We start from the raw sequence: 19334 nt of genomic DNA on the forward strand, positions 1-19334 counted from the left end.
TTCAGTGCACACAAACCAGTTTGAAAATGGCTGAAACCAGTTTGAGATAAACCTGACTGAATATAGTATCAGACTTAACTGATTTGGGTCAAACCAGTTTATGCAATGTCTGTCCCAGCTACCCCCAGCATCCCAGCCTGCTCTCTGGGCTGGACAGGGCTCTGCTGTCTCTTCCACAACAGAGCTTTCCCCTCCCTTCTGTTCCCTGACTGGATCTCCCACAGAGACCACAGGCACAGCAGAGTCTGCCTGGCTTCCCCCTGCCCCACTCCTGCTTGCTGCTTACTGCTCAAACAGGAATCTCCCCTCCCTTCCTCCCATCTCCCACAGCACAGACCCCCTGCCCAACAGACCCTGGGCATGTGGTATGCTAGGTATTGCCAAGAGGCATCTCTCTGTGTGTCTCCAATTTCACTACAACAGAAAAGTGACCGCTTAGGGCTTTTTGGAGCTAATCAACAGGTCAGCTGGTAAGCTGTTTAAGAAGAGTTTGAACTAATGGAGAGAAGGTATTGTTTTGCTGATGGGGAGATAAACACTGTAATCATCCTCCTGCTGGCTTGCTTGCCTGTCAGTTTGTTGCAGGCAGTATAAAGAAGCAGGCAGGGAGATTCAAAAGCTCTGTATCATCAACAGATGCATACCCCTCTTGCCTCAGAGTGCTAGCAGGGGCCTGGGGTCTTGCAACACTCCTGCCCCTTGAGCAGCCAGTGGGAAAAGCCTGGGACCATGAAGGCAGACCTTCCTAAAATCCCAAGGGTTCTGCAGCTGGGAATTGTGGCCTAGCCAATGTGGCAGACTCCCTTATCTCATGTTATGGAACAGCGTGGTACATGTTTTCAATTTTCCAGCTTGTGTGTCTGCTGGCTTCAGGCACAGTGGGCCTTGAGGGAAAGCTTGTCACAAACAGGCTCTTAGAAACTATTTAACCATTGTCATTCCACTGGACCATTGTTCTAATGCAATATGTACTTTACCTGCAAGCCAATTCCCACAAGCAAACATCTAAATATCATTTTCTAGCCATCAAAGGGGAATCTGGGGTTGGGGCCGTCTTATTTCTTCCTTTTGAAGTTATTCAATTATTCCCAGAAAAATAGAATACTCATTGGGTCAGAAAGCATGTGAGTATGACTTTCTAGGCTAGTCATTTATCTGGAAGACAAGAAGCCTGGGTTCCATTGCTACGCTAATGATGATTTAGTATTTGATCCAATATTGTTTATTGCACAATATGTAAATAGTTCACCAAGGACCAGGACTTAGGTCTCCAGCCTCTTACAAGAATCCTAACCATTAGGATCCTCCTTATTCTCTCTCTCTCTCTTTCTGTCTTAATCTTTAGCTTGTTTATACCCTCTGTAGTCTGATTTCCATTTTGTATGATACCATCAGATTCTTCATGCTAAGTAGTATTGGGCAGTTAATACAAAGGTTGTAATACTCTAAAGAACATCCACTTGCTCCAGTTTTCCTTTCTGAAATTTTGGTAAGAAGTATTCTTTCCTTTTAGTCATTATGATTTAATGTCCAAGCATGGTATTAGAGGATCCTTTGCTTCTGGAGTTATTAGAGGTCATTTTTGTACAGGCATCCCTGTGCAAAGAAGTTTAATCTTATGACATCTAGCTGATAGGAGTCTCCCTGAGGAGAATCTGCCAATGGTGAACCTCTAATGTAAGGACTTCCATACCTTTTCCGTTTAGTCCCAGATTCAGTGTAGAACTGTCCCCTGGATTAGATGGAACATTGCATCCCTTCTAATCTAGTGTTGAATTCTCATTAAGAACAGCAAGGAATTAAGGCCTTTATTTTTCAGTTTAAATATTAAAAAGTGAAATTCTCACCACCTGTTATCATTAGATGTTTCATGTCAAGTTTCTTAAGCTTACTGCCCTGGCTATAAATCATCATCTGTATTTTGGTCTTCAGAAACTGTTCGTGCAGATTGTTAATTTGCACTGATTTGCAATGAACAATCATTTAAAGCTTTTTTATTTACCTTACACATAGATTTCGCATTCACTGATTATCTATACACAAGTGAATTAAAATCTGTGAGGAGAAACACTTATGAATGCTTTATTTTTATTGTTGTTTTGGAATGTATTTCTTGTAGCATATTTTTTACATTTATGTATTTATTTGTTTGTTTGTTTGTTTGTTTGTTTTTAATGAATGGGAGCACACCATTCCATAGTTTAGGCTTAAAATTATGACGTATAAGCAGGTCTTTGAAAATACAATTTAAAGAGGCAGTAACTTGGCAGTTATTAATTTTAGTCTCTCTACTCAAGCCCATAGGAAACTCCTAAAATGCATTTTTACTTCTTACAAGGGACCTACTGAATTCATGGTGGAAGTGGGTTGTGCTGTGACTCCTTTAATCCCGCAGGTTCCCCTGTACCCCCTCCCCCCCAGTTGATTGGTGGAGGGGCCCCACTTGTGGCTCACTCCTGATCAGTATGGAGGCAAAAACTGTGGTTTTAAATATGTTGCCATTGTTGCCTCCCACCACTAATTGGCCGAGGAGCCCAGACGGCCATACTGTTTGCTGCTGATTGGCGAGGAGGCAAAAATGGCGCCACGTTTAAAACTGCGTTTTTAGCTTCCCTGCTGACCAAGAGGGAGAAGTGGGGCCCTCCACTACTCAGCAGCAAGGGGCAGGGGCAGTGGCTAGGGGCAAGGTGTGCATCAGGGAACACTCAAGATTAAAGGAGCTGCCGTGCACTCTACTTCCACCATGAATTCAGTAGGTCCCTACTTCTTACATAAAATACCATCTTTCTTCCTGCCACCAATACTCTAGGATATTCCTCCATCTCCTTTCCCATTCATAGAAACAAGACATGCTAAATCATTCCAGTCCTATGTGTGAATGACGTGTCCTTTTATTTCCCCATGTTGAAATTTCTTGTTTAAACTCTTATCATCAAATCCCATTTTGACTATTCTAACTTCTCTCTAGCTTTCCTAAGAATTGCATTGTCCCCCTGCCCTCCCATCACCACAATTCAATCTATACAAAATGCAATCTAATAAGGCCCTAAGGTTGAAGGTTGAATTAGGGCAAACAATTTATGTACAAAATTCAGAGTCAATATTTAGTACTCTGTTCATTAATAGTAGTGATTATCCACATAATGATACATTGACATATTTTCATCTATGTACATATCTAGCTAATTTTGTTGAAGAAGAGAAAGAATAATTATGCCTCTAATAATTATGTCTTTCAAGTCAGTGATGACCCAAATGCAGAGATATTTCCTGTTGCCAGCTTTAAAAAAAATATGGAGCACATGTTTAGTTTAGAATCTTTATGAACATATGGTGGGAATGCCGAAAGATTAAGCAATTTTGGAAACCGAAATACAAATTGTCCCTGAAAGAACCCTACCACTGAGCCCTCAGGAGCAGCTACTGGGTTTGCCAATTACAGGGATGTATGAGTTAAAACACTAAATTAATCACACATATGTTAGAAGCAGCAAGATATATTTTAGCACTGACAAGGACACCAAGAATAAGTGACTGGATGAATACACTTTGGAATTATTTTGCCAGGGAGATGCTGACATATTTGGAAAATAACAAGGGCAGAGTAATGAGGATTACTATTTATAAACTTTTTCAGAATGGAAATAACCAAGAAATGAAAGAACTAGAGTTTGAATTTAGCTGGCAAGGGTATTTTCTGTAGTGCATATAGGTTTGAGAGAATAATTACCACTGGGTTCCTGTAGATCGCTGGGAAAACTATATGGTTCTAGATATGATTGCCAAAGGCATCAGTAGGATAGGCATATGTTATCTCAAAGTACTATCACTGGCAAACATACATAATAATAAAACCAAAGAATAGGTAGGAGACAAAGCATTCCTGTTTGCAGGCCCAAAGGCCTATGATGTGCCAAGACACCTATTCCTAATTCCTCTCTAACAGATTTAAAGAAGAATTTCTTTTTTTAGTTCTCATCCTGGGGATCTCAGAAAAGCTGGAATATTCTTTGCAGGTAAAAATAGGTAGATAAATAATCACTCTATCAAAAGTATGAAGAGTGATTCCACAGGGACTACTTCAGTTTAATGGTTCAAGCTGCTTTCTTATGTCCCTAGCAACCAACCTCATATTGATGGCTCTAGAACAGAGCGCTCTGTCAAGCTCTTTATTCATTGGCCCAATTGCTGGGCTGGATAAATTCAATAAGCTTCTCAATTAGGTTTCTGTAGAGGGTCCTGAAGAAACACTTATCTTTTAAAAGTGGCCTTCTAGTGCTCTTCTTTCTATCTCAGGCCCATCTGTTTGGAGCGGAGGGTGAAGTTACTTGCTCCTTACAGCCTGACTGCCATGTAAGGATAGAACTAACCATGTTCTATTCATTCCTAAACAGTCCAACATAGAGAAGCTTCTTCAATGACATTTGGCTTGAAACTTCTAGAATTTGTGAGCAAATGAATTGAAGGGTATTCCCAGGGGTCAGAGGATTCTACTTCTTGTTCCTCATTAAAAAATGACAACTGAAATTACCCAAAGTTGGGGGCAGGAGTGTGAGGAGAGCCATTTACCAGCACCTGGAAACTTCAATAATGCAGAAGCCTCCAAACTACCAAAGCTCTCCTCCTATTGTCCAACTGTTACTTAAAATTGCGAATAACTCAAATTAAGAGTGAGACCTTAAAAAGGGGGAAAAGGCAAAATTCTGTGTTTAGTGGTTACATGAAGCAGATACATAAGCTTGGATGCACCAGTCATACAAACAGACATAGACAGACCTACAGACAAAACCACTCCAGTAAGGCGTTAGTCACCAGCAGATGTTACTCAATATTAGCACTGGATGGCCGGGTCCAGGCTTATTGAGGGTGATAGGAGCGGGGGAAGAACAAACATGCATGCCTGTGCTCCACGAGGTTGCAGAGAGTGGATTCCCCATCTTGGCTGGTCTACATTGTACTTTTAGAGGGATTTCAAGTCTTTGTTCAGCTTTGGGGTTTTTCCATGCTCAGTCTTTAGGTCATTCTAGTGTATCTTCGATGAGGTCATTCCAGTCATTGTGTAGTTGGTATCTTTGCCTTGAAGCACTATGTTCTTGAAGCATTGTGTAATTCAAATGGCAGGCAAGATATGCAGTATTCCTTCTCACTATCTTCTTTGAACTTGATTACAGATGAGTTCTTCAGCCATCCATTAATTAGCTTAATTAGTTTACTGTCTGGTAATTTTATACATTGACCCCTTGTTGCTTATACAATCAGTTATATTTTCTTCTATTTTCATGTAAATAGTTACCATTCTTTCACCATTTACCCTCTTACACAGACACTCACATACACAGGGCACATGAAGTTCACCTACTCATGTCAAGCAGGGAGCAAGCACAAAATGGAGTTTTAGTTGTTCATACAATCATAGAGGTTGATCAATCCAATGCTATTATCATTTAAACATAATAAATAAAGCAAAAATTCATACTACACAACACTGGGGCTGGAGGAACTCCCATGTGCAACCTGATACAAACAAAAGACTTACGCATGAAAAGGAGTTTTGATGCTGGAGAAGGTACCAGGTTGAGAGCAGACTTCTGTTTGGTGTCCATTTTTCTTTCACTTTTTTTCTTAACAAGGCACTCTGTTGTACAATCAATATCCACATGTATTTATAGCAAGTATAAATATGTAGGTGTGGATGTCTGTATCTGTGTATAGATATATATTTCTGAACAGTCTGAAGAATGCTGATATAGAACCAAACTTTCTAACATTACTATTGATAATCCATTCATATTTCAGTAATCAATTACTTCAAGAAATAGCTGGATATTAAAATTTAAAATAAGGATCAGTTCTGTGTGATGTTTACAGTAGATGATGCCATGGAAACCATTTTTCAAGAGATTGCAAATATAAAACTGAGATTTTTGTTTGTTTTGTTTTGATTTAAGTCTTTAATTTAAAACTGTATCCAAAATACCTATATGCTTTGTTATTGGCAACACATTTTGTAGCTGATGGAGTTAAATTTATTCCAGAAATCCATGGTATCTTTAAGTCCTGAAAGGTTTTAGTGAAGACATATGTTTTGCTTCAATGTTTTGACATAAAGATAGTATCAAGTTAATTAATTACAACTGGCATATTTGTTGTGAATAAAGTAGCACTGCTAAATTAAAACCTAGGACCTTTATCGTGTCAATCATAATAGGATTTCTGCACAGAAACAATTTAAAATATTAGGATCACTGACTATTAAAATGCATTTCTGGTACACTGGCTTTAAATGCTCCTACTTGTGATATGTATGAAGTTGAATAAGAGAAATATTTTTTCTGGGATAAATAGTCTAATCAACTGACTTTAGTAGGTCTAAACAATTTATAGCAACTGCAGATTTTACTTTATATATATAGAGAGAGAGAGAGAGAGAGAGAGAGCAAGGGCGAGAGTTTATTCTAATAGCACGCTGAAAAATCCACAGTTGCTTTATATTATCTATATATTTCTGCATGTTATCAGGCAGGTACATTTTAAAAAAGCACCAAAGTCCTGTTAAGTTTTAAATTGATTTCTACTCTATAAGGTACTTATGTGATTTTGAAAATTTGACCTGTTGTGATTTCATACTGAACATATAGAAGACTGTGTAATAAAATGTATTCTATTATATTTTACACACACACACACACGTTTTACATCCATACACATGATGTATGGGGCAATGTAATCATTCATTCTGTAAAGGAGCACTTCCCCTTTGGAGCATCATCTGATAAGGGCTTTCTTTTTCACTGTAACATAGTGAGTTTTGTGAGCAGTGAGGTGTTCATTATTAATTCATGACATGCTCCAATACATGCTAGTGCCGCACTTCATTGATAATTAATAAAGTAGCCACTCCAAGAACAAGAAGACTAGTGTCTTTGTGCTTAACAGGAGGACAATTTTTAAAATATATATTTTAAGGCATACTGCAGACAAGTGAGACTACTGTAATCCCATTGTTTCTACGTGGTTCCATCAAGCAACATGATATATGCTCATGCAACTCATCCACACTTGTAGGTAGTGAACCTCTTATTAATCATTCAACAGGTGTAGTTCCATCAGTTTTTTTTATTATTATAAGGATAGACTGGGAATGCACCAGGATGGCAATATTAGCTTAAACCACTTTTTAAATCCAAATACTGTCTTCAATTTAGTCATGTTTCCAAAATAAATAGCGGGTGATATTTGTATAAGTAGGGCTACAGTTGTGCTGTAGTAGTGATCATCTAGGGAATATATATGAATCAAGGGGTTTTTTTAGACATACTTTGTACCCAAAACATGACTAACATGTCTCCCAACTATACAGTTGATTTAAGAAAAGATACTACCAAAAAAACCATGGTTGTCAGTATTTTTATTTCCAATTTATTATATTTTTATTTACAATTTAATGAACTTTTTAAAAATTAACTACTGTATTTACTTTATCGCACAAGGGAATTCTAACACCTTGTGAAAAATATGTTTATCAACTTCTACTTGCTCCTCACTCTAACTCAACCGTTACAGTACATGTGTTTTGCTTGCATAAGGAGCAGGTTAAAATGAGATATGGCTTCAAGATTTCTCCCTGGCTGAAGCAAGAAAGCTATAGTACTTACAGTACTTTAAGCTACTGTCTGGAAAATATGCATAAAGGGAAATATAGTCTGGAATGAAGACCAACTTTTGGTCATTTAGTATATTTTAGTCCTTAAATAGCAGTAAAGTTCAACTATAAATCTAGAGGAAGTTAAAGGGGGAAAGGGATTTCCATGACAAGCAGTTGTGTTGGTGAGAGGGTTGCCTGAGGTAGCAAGTATGATTAGCACGATGTGATCAGCATAGGTAACTGGTAGGGAGAGCACAGGGGTGAAAGTGTCCCTGCTGCCAGAATCCTAGATCTGCACCAGTGGCATCTGCGGGTGCTCACAAGCTCCATTCCCACCGTGTGGCATCTGTGGGTGCCCCCCCCAGAGTCAGGAGGCACCAGTCACCCATGGTGATCAGCATGGTACCGTTGCAGCTGGCACTGCCCTGGGTGCTGCAGCTCTGACAACAAGTACTCATTAGTGCAGGGCAGAAGACAACAGCCTTCACTTTCTAGCCCAGAGCACATTCTCATGCACTAAGTCAGGAGGATAGCCATGAAAAACAGACATTCCACTCTTAAGAATAGTTTTGACAAGTGGTTCTCAATCTTTCTTAGACTTAAGGCACCTCTCCAAACTTTTCTAAATTTAGTGGCAAACAGGGGTTTAAGGAGTCCTTTTGTTTCCCCATGTAAGGGAAACATTTCCCCTTGTCTTTGTTTCAGTACACAAAGTCCATGGGATGCCCTTGCTCACCAGAAAGTACAGTACAGGGCTGACATTTTTTGTATCCTGTCCACAGTGGTCATATAGTTGGTCTGGCTTGCAAATAGGCCAGCAGCAGCAACCTTGTGATGATACCTCCTGTCAGGCTAGGCTGAAGTGGGAAGCCTCCTGCTCTCATAGTCTGTAACAGAGAGCTCCGGGCTCTCTGTTACATTACGGGGAGAAGCAGCCCAGCAAGGGAGCTTCATAGGCTGGGAAGGTGACAGCAGCTGCCAGTTGCCAGGGCAACTGAGATAATGAAATAATTAGCAGTCATCCCAGATGGTCACCTGGCTGGGTGTAGGCAGGGCCCTGGACCCAGCATATAAACATGGGTTTGAACTGGCAAGGCTGTCTCTCCCTGGCTGCTACCAGGGAAGGAGCTCCTGCCCAGGACAGCCTGGGATCCTGAGTTAGTAGAGGTTTATACTCTTAAAGGGGAAGATGGAGGCTGCATGTTATTACTTATGGGGCCTACTTATGGCTAGTCCAGGGCCTTATATTTATGTTGGGATTACCAGTGGTTTGTGGATAAGGTTATAGGGGAGATGGAGACCTCACTAGTGTATGTGGGTGGGGAGGTTCTTGACTGCCTAGAGCCCTGCCAGTAGCAGGTTCTGGACTTGAGCACTTAGGGCGCAGCCACAGAGGGGCCAGGGGCCCTGTATACAGAAGCCAGGTTCTTGGTAACTTGAGGAGACAAAGGAAGCTAGTGCTTTAAAGTCAGGTCATATCCAGTAGGCTCAGGCTAGTAGGCTTAGTTAGATTAAAGGGGTGGAAGCCAAGGCCCCTATGGAGAAACAATTTACAGATAACACCCATGAGGCATGGAGTGTGGTAAAGGGGAGGTTACAGAGCCACACAATTATCCATAAGGCTTTGGGTGCTCAACCAGGCACAGTATACTATAGAGGCCCAGCCAGGGGCCTAGAAGCAGAGAGGCCCATCCAGGGGCCTAGAGGCCAATATGACTGAGGCTTAGCATTGGTCCATGGGAAGTCTGTCATTGTATCTATTTATATTCCATCAAAATGTGGCAGGTGAGATAAGGGGGTCATCCTAGGGGTGGAGCAGGCCACAGTCGCAGAGCCACCAGGGGCCGTCATGGCCAACCCTGGGACTCCAATATATTACACAAGGGGCAGGCAATTATTTTGGGCGCTTACCGAGTTTTAGCAAGCTGTCAAGGGCTGTATAGGTAGCCCCTCCCCTTGGCAGTTTCCCTGCTCCTGGTTGCCATTTTATGACCAGAAGTCCTGCCCTCTAACCCCTAACTTTTGCTACCTGAAGTTCCTCCCCTTGTCCCTGGAAGTACACCTCTCAGAACCAGAAAAATACCAAATTATATTCTAAAAAGCAAACATCTACAGCATTCACTAATTTGATTAAAAAAATATATTGTTGTCCTGATTTACATGCGTTTGTGCAGTGTATGTAGAGGTGATTGCATACTAGCTTAAAATGAAGTCTTACTCTTGTATATCGTGGGGGTTTGGGGGGGCTGTGGGTGTGTGGGTATGTGGGGTGTACATGGGTATGGGGTTTATGGGGGTGTGCATGTGGAACTCACCCTATGAACACACACACATACACACTGCCCTTACCTGCACACATGTGCACACACATACACACTGGCATGGTCCTATGCTCCCTACTCTGGCGATGCAGCTGGGAGACACATGGTGCCCACTCACTGGGGGTGGGTGGGTCTGGGCTATTCAGTTCTGCTGAGGGCTCTCCCTGGGTCTGACTGCTCTGCCTCCTGTCAGCTTTGACAGGCAGCCAGGAGAAAATAAATATTAATTTACTAATTTTTTAGGGGCCCTGCAGGCCAGATAGAATGGCCTGGTGGGCCGGATGCGGCCCACGGGATGTATTTTGCCCACCCCTGTGTTACACAGTCACTTTGCAGTCTGGCGTCACATAGCATCTCCTGGAAACTGAGGTGCAGTGGGGAATTCCACCTGCTGGCAGCAACAGGGCAGTTAGGTCCCTTTTAAGATCCCTTAGAAAGAATCTTATGACACCATGAGATACCATGTCTGCCTCAGTGGAGAAGCATTGGGTTACAGAAATTGTTCTATACAATAATTTAGTCAGGTTCAATCCTGCCTTGAGCTGACCCTTTGAAGTCCCTTTCCAGACATGCTTTTCTCTGATTCTCTGATTCTTTGATGATGGCTTTAAAGACAATCCTATCATACTCCTATGCTTAAAGCTATGTAGCTATAACAGAATTTCCCCCACATTTATGGTCTCTAAACAAACAGTATTTACCAGCATTTTGGGTAAATGTTCTTTTCAGCAGTTGCAATACTAAAGTTGTTCAGGACTGACAAACACACAGTTCAAAAGAGATTTACAATTGTGCATTATGAGCAACTGAATTATATCGGTAATAAAACTCAGTAGTAATTTGATAAATTTTATTGACTGCCACTATTTATTTGCTAGATCTCTCTTCAAAAAAGCATGTGCAAAAGGCCTCTTGATTTAATGACCTCAGTGTCAGACTCTTTAAAAAAAGAATGTCCTTAAGCCTTTCATCTGCCAGTGGTAGGAAACTTGTAATTTATGTATTGTTCAAAATCTGTTTTTGTATACTGTCATTAATGTTATTACCACTGAAACCACTGGATTTACTGGTATAATGCTATTAGTTCAGTACAAGCAATGAAAAAAGACCATTGCAATTTTATTGTGGCTTCAGGGCCCAATCCTTTCTGTTGCTGACAGGAGCTGAGTCCTAAAAGGACAATGGCATGGTTTTTATTTCTTACTGTATCATTGCAAGATAGTTGCTTAATATTTTTAAAAAAGGAAAAACGAAAAAGAAAAAACCCTCTTATCTAAAACTCAGTTATATTTTTCTATCTAAATAGAACTGTAAAAGTTGCAAATTAAACTGTGCTAAGACAATTGGATTTGGGGTTGCTTTTGTTAAAAATGTGAACCATGCAGTTCCCACATTGCCTACTGCAGCTCTGTAGAATTCAACTTACCAGTTGCCCCAGGCAAGTATTTTTCTTTTTTTTTTTTTAGTTCCCTTCCCCCTTTCTTTGACTTCTTCCTTATTTATGAGAAAAAAATATATTATTAGTGTTTTATTTATCAGCATCAAGCTGGTCAACTTGGTTTGTGCCTATGCCAGTGAAGATTTAATTTCATAATGTTGGCTTAAAGACAGATGTAAGGTGTAATGATGTTGTTAACAATTCCCTTAAGAGAATTATGCTGTTAATGTTGAAAATATATGAGGAAATCATTATTTGGGGTATTTCTTCAACATCTCCTCATCTCCAAAAAATTCATGTTTATTTATTTAATGCATGGTAGATTTTTATAAATGACAGCATGTCCTTTTCATCCTTACTGCATGCTACTTTGAAGGGTAAGATCCATGACTAGTGTAAAACAATGGCATTCCATCAATGACAATGGAGTTGATACAGATGTATATCACCAGATAATAGGTCTGCTGCTATGCTGCTATCACCGAGCCATGGTAGAACTAGCTCAGGTATGAGTACATGAAATGCAGTCACCTGAGCAGATTGCAGTGTGGTCACGCCTTCTACTCAAGTTTTGGACTGGATCCAGATTGTGTCCATCTGGCATTCACACTTTACATCAGGAAGTTCCTGGGTGGTCTGTCCCTGCTGAGGTATTAAATCCTTTCCAGGAACCCTAGTGAAGTACAGCTTTGACCTACCTCTTAGTGAGGGCTATGAATGAAGTACAACCAACTGGCTCTATTTCAGCAAAACATTCAGTGTAATTTTCTGCTCTATTTGTGTAGTAGCTCTTATTTCAGTGGGAGAGAGGGTGGAAAAGACCATATTAAAGCTTTGTCACAATACAACTTGTATCTGGCATGGGTGGCTCTAAACACTGCGTGCATCTAAAAATAATTTAGTTAATGTTACCAATCATAAAGGACCACACTGTAGAGGCATCTTTGGATTTTATGTTCTTTGCCATTTCCAGTAATTTCTGGAAATATTATTTGCATGGGCAATTAATGCATCAATATTGCTGATGCTTTAGTTTTACTTATGCACCCTCAATATGCAGAGGTAATCTTTTTGAGAATTAGATTGTACAGTCCTTGAGACAATATCTTTCTCTTTGGTTCATTGATAATACAACACAGAAGTGGATTGGGAGAACAGGGAATGCAGTGGTGCAGTTGCACCCCCACTTTGACTCCTGCTGTACCCAAACTTTAAAATGAGCTGCCTGGGAACTGAGAGAGTCAACTGATTTCATGGCTCATTACAATCTACCTGATTCCTGCTAATATATCTTTATTCCATAGGTGTTAACAACCCTCTCTGTTTTTTAAATGGTCTTGAAGTTCTACTATTTAAATTATCCTTTCTTCAGCAATATTGCTGCCTGTTAGCCATTCCTGATAATGTCTCTTCTATTTCACAGCCCTGTAGATTTGTTTTTAGCTCTAGCTAAAAACAATCCAGGTGTAGTAATATTAACTGAGGTATAGAAATGACTGACAATGACGTATTGGAGGCACTATGGAGACTCTCAGGAAGACTAGATTTTATTTTACAAATTGAAATAAGAGATGTACATTTGACTACAGGACTAATGAAACAATATTTTTTGACTATTTTGACCATTTGTGCCTAGTTTCTCAAAGCATATTAGTAACATATTAGTAAAGGTTCCATCTATAACTGGAGAAAAATGTTTTTACGTGTGGTGATCAGGGATCCTGGTTTTCTCTGATAAAAAAAAAAATCCTTAATTTTCAGATTAAAAAAAGTAACCCAAAATCCACATTTTTCTGTGATTAAAATGAAACACCACATATATATATATATTTTTTTTTTTTTTTTTAAATCAAAGGCAACCAGGACCCGTGGTCCACCACACCATCTGCCCACCCTGTTTTCAAAATCCTAGATATGCTCCTGATACAGCCTCTAGTGCAATGAAGTTTTACTATATTACTGAACCTTTTAGGTGCTGCTACAATAAACATTAACAGCAACAACAGGAAAGTATCATGTCCTAGTGGCTTTTAACATTCATGGTACACCAGACTTTTGGGTTTATTACAGATCCAAAAATTAAAAGGTATTTCGTGTTGCCACATTGCTAATGAAATTTAATTATGTCTAAAGGATAGGATTCAAAGTGTGATATTATTTAACGTAAAATGTTTCTAAATCCACAGCAGTGGTTTCTCAACAGGTCAGACATTGATTAGATGTAAGGATTAGTTCTGAGTCATTTTTCTTGTTTATCTTTGTTCTAATTGCCAAAGTATGATAGCATACCAGTCTAAAATTATATGCAGAGGAGACTTCTGAGTTTAATAGCGGAATATACAGTCAAAAAAATAATATGCGGAGGAGAAAGAAGTAAAAACGCGTACAAATTAGAGATGGGAGATCTTTATAAGTCTTGTTTCATAAAAGGTAGGTACCAAAAGATTTAGATGGTTACACAAGGAGATAATCATGATTGCTGCAGCATGCTGAAGAGGGTAACACAGAGTAAGAACATATTGTCTATAGTGTACATTTTGGATCAAGCCTACTGATGTGTGTATTAACTATATGAGAAAGCACTTGTTAGGATGTTTTAAAGAGGTAATATAACTTCAGTCAAAAGAGGAGGAAGGCTGAAGAGGAAGGGGATAAATAGAGAAAATGTGAGTAAGAATGTAATAGAGAAAATATGTAAATGCTTCAAATCATAGAACATTAGGGTTGGGAGGGACCACAAGAGGTCACCCAGTCCAACCCCCTGCTCAAAGCAGGACTATCTCCAACTAGATCATCCCAGCCAAGGCTTTGCCTCGCTGGATCCTAAAAAACTGCAAGGATGGAGACTTCACAACTTCTCTGGGTAACTTGTTTCATTGTTTTACTACCCTCCTAGTGAGAAAATTCTTCCTAATATCTGACCTAAACTTCCTTTGCTTCAACTTGAGACTGTTGCTCTTTGTTATGTCATCTTCCACCACTGAGAACAGTCTAGTGCCATCCTTTTTTAAGCCACCCTTCAGGTAGCTGAAGGCTCCTATTAAATCTCCATCTCCGTCTTCTCTTCTCTAGACTAAATAAGATTACTTCCTTCACCCCCTCCTCATAAGTCATGTTCCTCATCCCTATAACTATTTTTGTTGCCCTCTTCTGGACTTTCTCCAATTTGTCCACATCCTTTTTTTATAGTGGGGACCACCAAACTGTACACTGTACTCCAGGTGTGGTTTCTCCAGTGCTGAATAGAGCAAATAAGCATTTCCCTTAATCTGCTGGTAATGCTTCTACTAATGCAGCCCAGTATGCTATTAACTCTCTTGGCAACAAGAGTACACTGTTGGCTCATATTCAATTTATTGTAATCTCTAGGGCTGTTTCTGCTTTAACCAGTCAATTGCCCGCCTGTGCTGGTGCATGGGATTATTCCATCCTAAGTGCAAAACTTTGCACTTGTCCTTATTGAACCTCATGAGATTTCTCTTGGTCTCCAATTTGTCAAGGTCTCTCTGAATCGTAGCTTAACCCCCAATGTATCTACTTCTCTCTTCAGCTTGGTGTCACCTGAAAACTTGTTGAGGGTGTACTCCATTCCATCTTCCAGGTTACTGGTAAAAATATTGAACAAAAGTGGCCCCCAGGGCCAACCCCTGAGGCACTCCACTTGAGACCAGCTGCCAATTACACATCAAGCCTTTGACTATTACCCTCTAAACCAAGGATCCAGCCAGTTTTATATCCTCTTTACAGTCCATTCATCCAACCCATACTTCCTTAGCTTGCTTGCTACATTTTGTGTATCAAAGACTTTTCCAAAGTCAAGGTATATCACATCTACTGGTCTACTAACATCCACAGAGCTAGTCAGGTCATCATGAACATCAGGTTGGTTCTTAATCACCTTCTTCTTCTCCAGGTGCTTAGAAATAGATTCCTTGAGGATCTATTCCATTATCTTCCTAAGAACTGAGGTACGGTGGACTGATGTACAGTTCTCTGGATCCTCCTTCCCTTTCTTAAAGATGGGCACTATATTTGCCTTTTTCTAATCATCCAGGACCTCTCCTGATCATCATGATTTTTCAAAGTTGATGGCCAGTGGCTTTGCAATTACACTAGCCAACTCCTTTAGCACCCTTCCCACATTTAGCCTTGGTAAAGACAATCATAGAATCTGTTAGGGTGACACTACTTGGATTTTGGGGAGCACTGAATTTGCAGCTGAATAAAAAGGCTGTAACCTATTGCCTAGCAGAGCTGCTAACCACAAGGCAGAATGGTGTGTTAAAAGTAACATTGCAAGATACTTAGGCAAGCGTTTTCTTAACAATATAGTAGTGTCATAAGATATATAGCTCATTATGTATTGTTAGGACGTAAAGCAGATTTTGCTTATGAATGCTTATGCTAAGCCAGCTATTTGCTTATGCCAAGTAACCATCTTAACTGTGTCAACCATTTTCAAGTGAGTCTGTGTAAGTCTGTGTGCTGTGAATGAGGTGAAGTCTTAGGAATGTGGAGATGGTACAACATGGGCCTGAAAAACAGATTGAAATGTGAAAGACAACACCTAACTGGTAACAGAATCTGAGATAAACATATGAGAAAAGGTGAATGGTGATTGGTAAAAAAGCCTCCAAAAGCTACCAGGTTTTGGTAGAAGTCTTCCCAGTGACCAAAAGAAGTGGGGTCAAGGTCTTAGACATGCACTAATAGCAAAAAGACATGTAAATAAGTAAAATACATAGGTAATTACATGCTAATGAAACAAACAGTAAACAGAGGCAGAGCTTAAAATGGGAAGAACTAAGGGTGGAACAAAGGAGGGACAAAGGTGGAGTAAATGTTAGTGAGCATAAACCAAAGTATATAAATATGGAGAAAAAAAAACTAATGTTCGTGGCTGCTTCCTAGTTTTTTGGAGCTCACCCAAAGTTGTCTCCATTTTGAATAAAGCTGTTGATGAGCAATGTGTGCAGGTGATGCGTGATGGCATTAATCTGTTGTCTCCCTAGTCATTGGGTGTCACATGGAGTCAGGGTCTAACAGAATCATAGAAAATTAGGGTTGGAAGGGACCTCAGGAGGTCATCTAGACCAACTCCCTGCTCAAAGCAGAACTATTCCCAACCAAATCATTCCAGTCAGGCCTTTGTTAAGCTGGGCCTTAAAAACTTCCAAGGATAGAGACTCCACCACTTTTTTGGGTAACCTGTTCCAGTGCTTCACCACCTTCCTAGTTCGGAAATGTTTCCTAATATCCAACTTAAACCTCCCTTGCTGCAACTTGAGATCATTTCTCCTTGTTCTGTCTTCTGCACCACTAGAACAGTCCAGCTCCATCCTCTTTGGAACCCCCTTCAATTAGTTAAAGGCTGTTATTAAGTCCTCTACATGTCTTCTCTTCTGCAGACTAAATAAACCGAGTTTTCTCAGCCTCTCCTCATAAATCATGTGCCCCAGCTCCCAAGCCATTTTTGTTGCCCTCTTCTGGACTCTCTCCAACTTGTCCATATCCTTTTTATAGTGTAGGGCCCAAAACTGGACAAAATACTCCAAGTGTGGCCTCACCAGTCCTGAATAGAAGGGAATAATCATTTCCCTCAATCTGCTGGCAACACTCCTACTAATGCAGTACAGTATGCTGTTAGCCTTCTTGGCAACAAAGGCATACTGCTGACTGATATCCATCTTATTGTCAACTGTAACCTCCAAGTCCTTTTCTGGAGAGCTGCTGCTTAGCCAGTTAGTCCCCAGGCTGTTGTGGTACATGGGATTGTTCCATCCTAAGTGCAGGACTTTGCACTTGTCCTTGTGGAAACTCATGATATACATTCTGGCCCAATCCTCCAATTTGTGTAGATCACTCTGAATCCTAGACCTGTCCACCAGTGTATCTACTACATGTCATAACCCAATGATTCTTAGTGCCTCGGCACATTGGAATTTTCCCGCCACATGGAGCTTTCTTTGCACAGTGGATTTCTCAGCTGCAGAGAGAAATCCCTGGTGCAAAAGAGTTCCCGCCACATGTATGCAAATTAGTGTCACACTACTGGTTGATTCTAAATTATTCCTACGTGGCAGCTAGCAATTGGCTCGCTAGCCATACAAAAGGTTAAAGTAGTTTCCGCCCAAGTTGGAGGACTCCACAACCATCTCGTGGGGAACTCTGAGCGTGCTGTGGAGCCTATCAAACTCCGCGTGTGTCTTGGAGGAGGACAGAGAGGCCTGATCATCTCTTAGCCACTCCCCGTCATAGTGGAAATTTGAGGTATCCCCCGTGTAAAGCGCTCATGGAGTCATACATCGACAACTCATCTCGGTTTGGTGCGGTTCGGAAGAGATCTCACTTGTGTTTGTTTGTGTGCAACTGCAACTCAAGCAAGTTTCCTCCCTGCACTGTGACCATCAGCAGTGTAAGTAAAGCTTTCTTTGTAAAACCAATACGCTTCCGTGCCTAACTCTACTCCGACGTGGAAAAACCCCACCTGACGGTCTGGGCTACTGGCCTTAGACCGACCCTCGGTCCTGACATGGCATCATGAACAGGATGCGGGGAAGACACGATGGAGTTAGAGTTAGTGACAAACTGCCCCTGGCGCAGTGGAAAACGGCATGTAACAGACGCCGAAGAATTAGAGGCGCGTTATTGCTTACCATCAGGCGGGCGGAACGGGTGAAAGGCCCATCAGCGGCTACTTTTCGCTGAAGGGAGAAGAGAAGGAAGCACATCTTCACCCCGGAGCTTTTGGGTGTGTGATGGGTGGAGAGAGGGTCCTATTTACATCCCGAGAGGAAGGGGGCACCGTATCCTCAGTCTGAGTGAAACCGGTGGGCGCAGTGGGCCCGACCCTCGACCCAAAGTATACCCGCTGCCTGCGATATGTGCAGGAGACAGAAGACCAGTTTACTCCCCAAGCAGTGTTGTCTAGATTGAGGAGCCGCGAGCTCCCGTCCGATCTCCGTGAGAGTTTGGAGACGGAGGGACGTGCCACAGCTGAAGGGGCAGCCCCAAAGTGCGACAGGGGAAAAATGTTAAGTGCAATGGTCCATGCTATGACAACTGTCATGCGGGAAAATGCAAGTTTGAAAGCCCAGGTGCTCGCAACCGTTCAGGCGGCTAAAGATGCGGCTGTGAAAGAGGATCCTGAGATGCCATTTCAAGATGGCGCCGAGCAAGAAAGGAGCCACGCGGAGGAGCCGGAAAAGATGGGCGGAGCTTCAAAAGAACGAGCAAGAATCCGTCCAGCGGTCCCGCCCACTGAAGTGACGTTGCCTCCGGCGGCCCTGCCTTCTTGCCACGGGGAGGGAGCACCGAGCAGAGAAGAGCATCCGCCCCTCCTACCAGAATCAATAATGGCTGTAGCAGCAGTTCGCCCTGTGACACCGACCTGCCAGGCAACTGATCCATCGAGTGCAGCTTGTGCCACCACCTATCGTGCTCATACTCGAACTGAGTTGCAGGAACTGTACGAGGAGTCAAAGATCAAGCCTGAAGAGACCCTAGCCGTGTGGATGGGACGCCTAGTTGTGGAATTTGGGTCCGATTTGTTGGACCTAGAAGAAGCAAGCTTCCTAATCCGGCGGGCCTTGTGGAGTAGAGGGCATGCCATCGACGTCAATACAGTGACGTTCAACACTCATTGGCCCATTCTGCTTCCGGTGCTTGCCGCAGGACAAGTCGGTCCGGAATCTCACATATGGCATGACGGCCGGCCGGAAAAAGCCAGTGCGGTGCAGCTTTTGCTGGCCATGGTTGGGATCTCGTACTACTCCTGGAACCCCAGAGCATGTGTACTGGGACTAACACCATCCCAACAGAGAAGGCCATGGCCTCACCGCTATCTGCGAAATCCTAGAACGGTACCAATAAAGCTGGACAGCGAAAGAGCCTGTGTTGAGGTCTATGGAGGAAAGAACATCGTCCTCCG

The sequence above is a fragment of the Alligator sinensis genome, unplaced genomic scaffold (assembly GCF_000455745.1).
Source record: "Alligator sinensis unplaced genomic scaffold, ASM45574v1 scaffold1335_1, whole genome shotgun sequence".
Lineage (NCBI taxonomy): Eukaryota > Metazoa > Chordata > Crocodylia > Alligatoridae > Alligator > Alligator sinensis.